Source organism: Lactuca saligna, chromosome 1, assembly GCF_052625555.1.
Source record: "Lactuca saligna cultivar CGN05327 chromosome 1, ASM5262555v1, whole genome shotgun sequence".
Taxonomy (NCBI): Eukaryota; Viridiplantae; Streptophyta; class Magnoliopsida; order Asterales; family Asteraceae; genus Lactuca; species Lactuca saligna.
In genome coordinates this window covers 94,323,299-94,333,730 of record NC_136417.1, presented here as the reverse complement: position 1 = coordinate 94,333,730, position 10,432 = coordinate 94,323,299, and the positions used below count along the sequence as shown (strand labels likewise).

General features: G+C 38.9%; 1 non-coding gene across 1 annotated transcript; it reads right to left on the bottom strand.

Moving 5' to 3' along the window:
* Nucleotides 1-9,809: 9,809 nt before the first annotated feature.
* On the bottom strand, nucleotides 9,810-9,916 carry LOC145028026 (small nucleolar RNA R71). Its single transcript, XR_013675784.1, has one exon. It is a non-coding gene; the product is annotated as a small nucleolar RNA R71 (small nucleolar RNA).
* Between the last annotated feature and the right edge of the window lie 516 nt (nucleotides 9,917-10,432).

The following is a 10,432-nucleotide window of genomic DNA, read 5'->3' as shown; positions in this document are numbered from 1 at the left end:
GATCAACAATAGGATCGCCAACAAGGTTGAAGTTGGCACGAAGTGGAAGTTTGTGGGATCTTCAGGGTCCAACACGAAAAACTTATTTTCACAGTCTGGAGGAGGAAGAGGTGAAGAGAAACTGGTGTAATAGGAGATACCCTAAGGAAGTGACCTGCTTCAAATGAGGGAAGATTGGTCATTATGCCCATAAATGCTCAACCAAGGAGGAAGTTTGCCTTAAGTGTAGTAGAGAGGGACACTTCAAGCAAGATTGTCCGATGAGAGCAACGACGCCAAATGTACCGCTAAAACACTATGAGGGATACGATGAGAAGGTGACCTGCTACCAATGTGGAAGGACAGGGCATTACGCCAGCAAGTGCACGTCCAAGAGAAAGGTGTGCTACAGATGTAACAAAGAAGGACATTTATCTAGGGACTTCCCGAAGAAAAATGAAGCAGCAGGAGCGAATGCACCTCCAGAGCTAAGGAGCATCCTTGACAAAGCAGCTGGCAACGCAAGGACTCAAGAGTAAGGACGGATGACCAAAGATCAAGTTATAAAGTAGTCATGTAGATAGTACCACGTGGTGTAGCCTATTAGAGGCATAGTCTAGGGTGAACTTGAACACCTATGTAATAGTTTCAAGAAATAATAAATCCTTTGTTTTGTTATCTGGTGTGTTAAACTGTTATATGATTTTCTTGTATGGTGACTCGGAGACTGCGAGGCAATACTTTGGACGAGTATGAGTAGGTGTGAAAGGTAGTAGAGGCCTATACTACCGGAAGCACAGGACTCACGCTTGGATCAGGGAAAGTCACAAGGTTACCAAGAAGCCAATAATTGATTTCGATTTATTCAAATATCTCGTTACCATTGTTTCGGTAATGACTAAGAAGATTGTTTTTATCTCGTTACCTGGCGACTATGCAGACTTGGTGCCCGTTGTGTAAACCGTGGAAATGATGGACTCGTGCCGATTCCTTAGGATGATGCTTAGGAATGAATGAGCGAGGAATAGCTGATTCTTAGGGTAGATCCTTAAGACTAAAGAAGATAATGGGGATGGGTAATTGGGTTGTTTGTTTGATTGTTTAAACATAATAATTATATTATTGTGGGTTGAATACCCTGTGTACTCACCAGGTTTCCCAACCTGACCCACTTAGTTTATTTATATCAAAGGTGTCGATATGAAGTGACATTACACTGAGAGATTAAGGAGATATAGATCACTTGTGTAAATGAATGTAAGTTTTGTTTATGATTATGTTTCTGTATTGACGATGACATCCCAAATGTTTTAAAATGAATAAAATACGTTTCTTCATAAATGCTTTGATAATGTATTTATCGTGTTTTTCTGGGAATAAATTTCGCAACATTTTTATTAAAAGAGGTACTCTGATTTTCATAAAGCATAAACAAAATTGGTCTTTTCTGGCTGTGAAAATGGGGATGTCACAGTTGGTATCAGAGCATTAGTTTAAGCGAACTAGAAATTTGTAGGAAATTTCTAGACTTAAGCTTAGAATTCTAAGCAATGATTATGAGGAGTATGTCTAATAAATTTAGGTAATACACCTGCATTGACACAAGCACTAGTTTATTTTAGGAAAGATGCCTAAAATGTTTTAAGTGCTAAATGATTTATGTTATAGCTATAAAAATGCCTTATATGCTTTTATTTGTTCGGATCTATGGTCTGTCGCCGACCGGATCTGGAAACCTTATGTGTTCAGGATTCTAAGCGTATGATTACGATATTAGAACTAGCATGTAACGTTTCAGAGTAACAAGGAGATTTATACGTCAATCATAAATAAGATCTTTCCTATCTTAAATTCTCATCTCGGTACACCGAATGTCTGCTTGGGTGTACAAAACAAGAGGAAGATAACAACCTGAGCCTAAGAATGTGATGGGTCATGCATCGGTCGTTGCGCCTGCACCTAAACCTATCACGATGGCAGAAGTTTAGGAAGTGATGCGAACCATGATAGACTGGGAAAATAGAGGAAATGAGATGGCTTATGATATTGAATGGTACACATCCGAAGATATGATAAGAGAGGTATCTTGCCTTTAGAATACATCTGATAAAATAGCAGTATGTCTATAGAAGTAGGGTACATCTGAATGTACACATTTGATTGGCGGGATGATAGAACGATTGGTGTAATTTCTAAAATTTTCCTATTATCTGGAATGTCCATCACCAACCAAGTTGAAGCAAAATCGATGATTGAAGATATGCATGGAAGAAGTCCTGGTAGAGTCTAGGGAAATTTTTATGATTATTTGGACACACTCGTATGTGTTAAATTGTTTTGTGATTTTAGGACTTGGGGACTATGAGACAATACTTGGGACGAGTATGAGTAGGTGTGAAAGGTAGTAGATGCATATACTGCCGGAAGCACAGGACTCACGCTTAGATCAGGGAAAATCACAAGGTTACCAAGAAGCTAGTAACTGATTTCGTTTTATTCAAGTATGTCATTACCATCGTTTCAGTAAAGACTAAGAAGATGATTGTTATTCCGACCCTAGTGGTCACATCAAATTGAGTCCTACTACGTTGAGTATGTTATGTGGTTTAGAGAATCAAGTTTGATGTAGCGTCTGACTTAAGACGTAAGATTGAAATAAAAAGCGATCAGTAGAGGTATCATGAAAGTTTGCTTGTAGCTAGAAATGCTACCTTTTAAGATGTGGTTAGAATATGAAGGAAGGTATAGTCTGTTCTGGAATTTGAGTCTAAAAGACCTGAGTCCAAGCGATGCATCATGCGGTGGGAGGTCATTAGAACATAACCCATCGGTCTATTATGAAAATCGAAGGAAGAAACTTATCTCAAGTTTGTTAAAGAAGGACTCTCCAATAAATATTGAGATCGCGCCATGAAGATAATGATTTGGAAGTCTAACATGAGATAAAGAGCGGGTCCAAGATCGGGCATCGCCTATAGTCAGGAAGTCTTAGAGTTAGATACTTGTTCGAAGAAACATGAAAGTTACGATTATTACTTAGGATGAAGAAATAACGTGTGGAGTCATCATGTGAGTCCTGTTTCGTTGATGATTCTGGGACGTAATCAACCTAAAGGGGAGATAATTTTAATGCCCGTAGATCCGGGCTAGTCAATTTAGAGATAATAGGGGTCGAAAAAGACTTTTCGACAAAAGATTATTTATAATAAATAATCTTAACCAAGTTGTAGAATATGTCTCAAGGGTTCCGTACATATAAAGAGCGTCGAAATCTGAGTTATAACGAAGAAGTTATGACCCGTCGAAGTTTAGCGACGGAACCGGCACGGCACCGCGAAGATGTAAATAGTAAATTTATGATAGATTGACTTTTAGCCTTATAATCTAAATGAAAGTTGTAGAATATGTTACCCTGAGAAAGTCCATAAAAGGAACACCTAAATCTGACTACGTATGAGCAAGTTATGATTTTTCGAAGTTTCGGTTTAGCGATGTACAACCCGAAGTTAGGGTATTAGATCAAGCGGTTTTTAGCCGACACAACCTAAACGAGAATCGAAGATCTCATTATTAGTAGCGTAAAGATAAAAAGATAGACGAAAATTGACATCGGATGAAGAAGTTACGAGATTTTAACGGACCAATCCTGTCTCGGCTTGTTAAAAATACAACTTTAAAAATAAAGTCAAAATTAGCCGACGGAGTCTAAACGAAAGATGTAGGGTACGTCTCCACCTACACGTGGATATAAATAATGTCAAAAACGGAGTTCGTATGAACGAGTTAAAAAGTATAATAGCATATTTATGTATTAAAATAAAATATAAATCATATATACGTACACACACACACACACACACACATATATATATATATATATATATATATATATATATATATACATATGTATATATCATTAGAAAGGTATCGACGATGCGGTCATTATAAGACTAATGTTGAGTTCTTTCGACATTATTTTAGTACAAATATCATTAAATCTATTTAAAATAGTATTATAAAAGGGCGTTTAGTTGTTTAAATAACTACAATGTCATTAAGTAATTATGGAGGGTAGTTTTTGAAAATTCAATTAGTATAAATAAGAGCCTTGGGCTCTCATATTTCTTGCACCATTCTATTGATTCAAGAGTCTTTCTCTTCTTATCTCCCGAGCATTTTGGTCCCTCGTGATTCGACTTCTCTTTCTGTAGTTTTAGAATAGTAAGGTGAGCGCCGAAGCGCTGCACGGATCTTTCTTAGAAAGATTCAGCAACGAAGTTCTGCCCCTACAAAGTTACGCTTACCCTATTTTAATATAGCTTATATTTAAAATTATTATTGTTATTATGAACTTATAATAAATATTTGAGCTAATATTATATAAGTGTCATTATAATATCTTTTTAACTACTCGTGGTACAGGGAATCTGGATTAAAGGGCCGCATAGGGTTGTTGGATTTCAGAAGTGCTATATGCCAAAATGGTCCTGCCCTCCGGTGTTTTATGTCTAGCCCCTGTCTCTACATAGTGGTTGGAATGTATTGTTTAAACGCTTATATAATAATAAGACTAATAATTAGTCACGGTAAATATTAGACTAAAATCTAGTGGTAATAATACTAGGTTTCGTCGAAGGAAATTATTTTTAAGTAAACGAAGCGCTGTCCGAGTACCGAGTCACCACCTTCTCAGGTGAGTGCATAGTTACTTTGATCTTACACATAGATATGAAGTATTTTATATAAATTACGTGCTATGTGTGCATATTATCTGAGTACTTGCTGTCTATGCTCGATGAACGATTTTATACATGTTTTAAATGATTTAAACTGTATATGTATTTTATATCTACGATAATGTTGGGGTAAAGCATGGGTAGATGTAATAGATGGAATATGAGTTGGATGATGAGTTGAGAGGTGTTATAGACCACGAGGTGAGGGTGAGAGGTGGACAATGTGAGAAGCCTTTTCCAAATGATGGCCCCGTCATTCAGCAGAGTATGGATGACAACCACAGACTATTCTAGACAGTCTAGTGGAACACTAGTAGGCTCGCAACCTGTAGGTGTTGTGAACGATGTGTTCCCCCGGTGTACTCTAAACCTTGGCGTCTATGCAGACTTGGTGCCTAAACCTTGGTGATCATGCATGCTTGATACCTAAACCTTGGTGATCATGCAGACTTGATACCTAAACCTTGGTGATCATGCAGACTTGATGCCTAAACCCTGGCGACTATGCAGACTTAATGCCTAAACCCTTGCGACTATGCAGAATTAGTGCCTAAGCCCTAGCGACTATGCAGACTTGGTGCTCGTTGTGTAAACCATGGAAATGATGGACTCGTGCCGATTCCTTACGATGATGCTTAGCAATGAATGAGCGAGGAATAGCTGATTCTTAGGGAAGATCGTTAAGACTAAAGAAGATAATGAGGATGGGTAATCGGGTTGATTGTTTGATTGTTTAAACATAATAATTATATTATTGTGGGTTGAAAACCCTATGTACTCACCAGGTTTCCCAACCTGACCCACTCAGTTTATTTATATCACATGTGTCGATATGAAGTGACATTACACTGAGAGATTAAGGAGATATAGATCACTAGTGTAAATGAATGTAAGTTCTGTTTATGCTTATGTTTCTGTATTGACGATGACATCCCAAATGTTTTAAAATGAATAATTATGTTTCTTCAGATATTCTTTGATAACGTATTTATCGTGTTTTTCTGGGAATAATTCCGCAACATTTTTATTAAAAGAGGTATTCTGATTTTCATAAAGCATAAACAAAATCGGTCTTTTCTGACTGTGAAAATGGGGATGTCACAAGAGTCTAACTCTGAAAGGGACAACATATGCATCAATTCAAGCCAATAAAGGGGTAGAGAAAACCTTAGATTCAAGGATCTTGTACAAAATAGGAGAAGGGATCGATTTACTACTACAACAATAATGACCCGAGCTTGAAAATCATAGAATCGAAATCCCCTTGACCTTCCCTTACTCGAAACACATTCTTCTTTGCAAAGCTACAACAAAAATGATTAAAAATGGCTCTCCCTCTCACACAAATTGCTCAAGCTCTCTAGGGTTTCTCTCTTTGGACTGGTAGCTATAAATGAGTGCAATAAGGTCCCTTAAATAGGGCACAGGCCCGAAGATTTAGGGTTTCTAACCTTAGCGGGGACTCGTCGATTGCACCCATCGACTCGTCGAGTCCGTTCATTAATCCAGTTAGCAATCGCGATCCTACTCGATGACTCTAAGCATCAACTCGTCGAGTCCCTCTTCATAACTCAAAATAAAGAATTAAAATACGATACCTGGAAATCCGGATGTTACAATTCTCCCCCACTAGAATCAGACTTCGCCCTCGAAGTCTCGTTCTGAAAACAACACTAGGTGCTGCTTCCGCATCTCCGCCTCCGGCTCCCAAGTCAGCTCAAACCCTCTCCGATGTTGCCACTTGACCTGAACCAGGGGCACCTCCTTGTTCCTCAGAACCTTGATCTTCCGATCCATCACCGCGATTGGCCTCTCAACAGAATTCAGGCGCGTATCCACCTGAATATCCTCCAATGGTACCACTACTGACTCGTCGTCTATACACTTCCTCAATTGAGACACGTGGAAGGTATCATGTATCCGGCCCAACTCTGCATGTAGCTCTAAACGATATGCTACCCTGACCACCCTCACGGTCACCCTGAATGGACCAATGTACCGGGGCCCAAGCTTGCCCCTCTTCTTGAATCAGATCACTCCTTTTAAGGGAAAACCTTCAGGAGTACGAAGTCTCCAACCTGAAACTCAAGCTTGGATCGTCGCCTATCCGCATAACTCTTCCGGCGACTCTAGGCTTTTAGCAATCTCTGCCTGACCTGATGTATCTGCTCAGTCGTCTGAAGCACTATCTCAGGGCTACCTATCACTCACTGCCCTACCTCTCCCCAGCAGATGGGAGTCCGACACCTCCTCCTATACAACAACTCAAAGGGAGGCATACCAATGCTCGAATTGTGGTTGTTGTTATAGGAAAACTCAGCCAATGGTAGGTACGTGTCCCAACTTCCTCCAAATTCCAACACACATGCTCGAAGCATGTCCTTGAGCGTTTGAATCATCTGCTCACTCTGTCCGTCCGTCTGTGGGTGGTATGCGGTACTGAAATGCAATCTTATACCCAACTCCTCACGGAACTTCTTCCAGAACCTGGAAGTGAAACGTACATCTCGATCTGACACAATGGAGATCGGTACACCATGCCGCGATACCACCTCTCTCACATGCATCTCTTCCAGCCTCTCAGCGGAAGAGCTCTCACTGATAGAAAGTAAGTGAGCGCTCTTCGTCAACCGGTCAATGATCACCCAAATTGCATCAACACCCCTCACAATCCTCGACAATTTGGTGATGAAATCCATAGAAATCTATTCCTACTTCCACTGGCGAACCTCAAGTGGCTGCAACTGTCCATGCAGATGCCGGTTGATATTTGCATATTTAGTCTTATATTAAGTATAGATTTTTATCAATTATTAGCTAATTAATTGCATATCATGGACAAAAGATACCTTAAAGTGTTTGAATTGTGTTTTTAGTCCAAAAGCGAAGCTCGGAAGCAAAAGGAAGGAGGAGAAGCGGTTGGGAGCTCGGGAGTTGAGCAAAGAAGAAAAATGCTAAAAACACAAGGTACTCAACGAGTAGGGTCGACTACTCGGCGAGTCGATACGAAGATTCAAGAAGCTAAGGACTCCTTGACTTACCGTGCACGGGAATTAAGAGATGGACTTGACGTGTCGGTGATGGACTCGGCGAGTCGAGTCGAATCTATAAAAATGACTTTTCAGATCGACACAAAAAATTCTGGAGAACCCTTGGGGAGAAAAGCTGCGAATTAAAGTCAGAAGAGACCTAGAGAAATAACCTTATGTTTACCTCTAAATCCGACTCCGAAGGAGATTAGAGGCAATTTTCATTACTTTAAATTCAATATTTTGTTTCCATCATGTATAGACAAATAGAATTCGTTTTAATTCTTTCAATTGCCTCAATCATGAGCTAAAACCTTTTAACTTCTATTTGGGGAGACAATATTGAGACTATGGTTTGATTGGTGGTAGGATTAGTTTAATGCTGGTGATTTTGTTAATTTTAGCTTATTAAAGAACCTTATGTGTGAATGATAACTGTTTTTCTGTTAATAGGAAGATAATTAAGCTGCATGAACATCTCTTAATTGTTTACCTCATATAATTTATGTGACCACTTTATTATATGACTAGGATTAGCGAATGTGAAACTAGAATTAATAGGAAAATAGGTAAATTCACATGTGTGCTTGTGTGATGACCATCAACAAGAGGTTAACTAAAGGGCCAATTTAGTTGACCATTACAAGTCTAAATTGACCTGAATAAATAACCTAGGAAATTAAAGTAAATTAGACAACTGGCCACTGTTTGAGTTAGTTTGTTTTCTAAGGATTAGTGTAGTGAATGTGAACCTAATCACTTGAATCGGTAGCCAATAGAACAACTAATCCATTGCACTATTACCATAAAATCAACCATAGGATCAATTGAGTTGAACCTAAACAAAAGTTTCTTTCATTATTGAATTTAGTCGAATCTTTGCTTTCCTAGTTTCTAGTTAATTAGTTATTAGTTAGTAAGTGTCTAGTCTTGCAAAACTAGAGAAAACCATATCTTTTATTATTTGTTAGTTACTATTAGATAATTTTAGTAATTAGTTTAAATTGTCGTTCCCTAAGTTCGATACCCTTCTTACTAAAACTATACCACCAATAGACAGGTTCACTGCCTTTTGTGTGATTAATTTACATTTTATAAGTAGCATTAAAACTAGTTGGTTTTACACACAACAAGTTTTTGGCGCCGTTGCCGGGGAACGGTTCAAAAATTAAGTCTAATTCCTAATTTTATCGATCCTTTGTGTGAGTTTTTCTTGCACAAAGTTAATTTTTTAGGTAATTTAGAAATTAGGATAGGTTTTGATAAATTCCTGTTTTTGCCTTGAACTCGCCGAGTGCATTCGAGTCAACTCGGCGAGTCCGTCACTGTTTATAGTTTTAGTTTTTATTTTATTTTTGTTCTTTTTACGTGTTTTTCTTTTTTTGTTTGTAGTCGTTTCATGACCAGAGAATCTAACACTCCACTGGTTCATCCATTTGAAGATCCGGAGTTTAAAGAAGAACAAAGGAAAAATCGTTGGCGAAACCACTTCTTCAAAAACTCGCCTTTGAAGAATCTAAAATTCGTTTTCAACAAGAAGAAGAGCAGCAAATCAAGAGCTTCTAACGCCTCTATAACAATAGAAGACCCGATTTAAGAGGACACCGAATACGAAACCGAAGAAGAGGAAGAACCTACATTCGGGAACGACTTCGATTTCGGCGACGAGTTAGCCATTATCATGGCTAACATCGATGAAGTCCCCATGGGGGAATGGAAGAAGAAGATGTGTGACGATACCGGCCTGGGACTTGTGCAACCAGCGATTCTTGCTACTGCTACTTTCGAACTAAAGGGTCACATACTTGCTCAACTAAAGGAGATTCCCTTCTATGGAAAAGATAACGAAGATGCCTATAAACACTTGGATGAAGTCAATGATGTAATTGATTACTTTAATATTCCAAATGTGCCTCACGAGACCTAGGTACTTCGCATGCTTCCAGTTACATTCAAGGATGCTGCAAAAAATTGGCTCAAGTCACTCCCTCCCGGATCCATCACCACATGGGCTAAGATGAAAGAAGAATTCATTGACCATTTTTGCCCACCTTCTAAAATAACCAAATTGAAGAAGGCTATTGCTAACTTTGAACAACAACCCGGAGAGTCCCTTTATGAGGCGTGGGAGAGGTACAAAAGTCTACTAAGAAATTTCCCACACCATGACCTTAATAGCCAACAAGAAGTCTCCATCTTCTATGATGGGGTTAATGTTACAACAAGGCAATTACTTGACTCGCAAGGCCTGCTCACAAAGAAGGCACGCCCGGTGATCAAAGAATTAATTGAAGAGTTCTCTAAACATTCTAGAGAATACCACAACCCATGTAATGAAGTAATTAGGGGGTAGTGAACACGGTTAACGATGGCATGGCGATAATGATGGCTAAACTAGACAGTTTAGATAGGAGAATGACGAAGATGGATCAAACAATCCATGCTATCCAGGTAGGATGTGAAAATTGTAGGGGACCTCACCTAACTAAAGATTGTGACTTGGATGTGAACAAGAGAAGACCGGGTGAAGTTCCAAGTAAAACTAAGAATAATCCGCGAATGGAGAACGTGAATGCTATAACAACTGGTTTTTGGGAAACTTTCACTCCTCTGACCCCTTCAAAAAAGGTCTCAACTAAGGTGCATCCAGAAAAGACAGAAGATTCAAGTTCAGCTAAACCCGACACG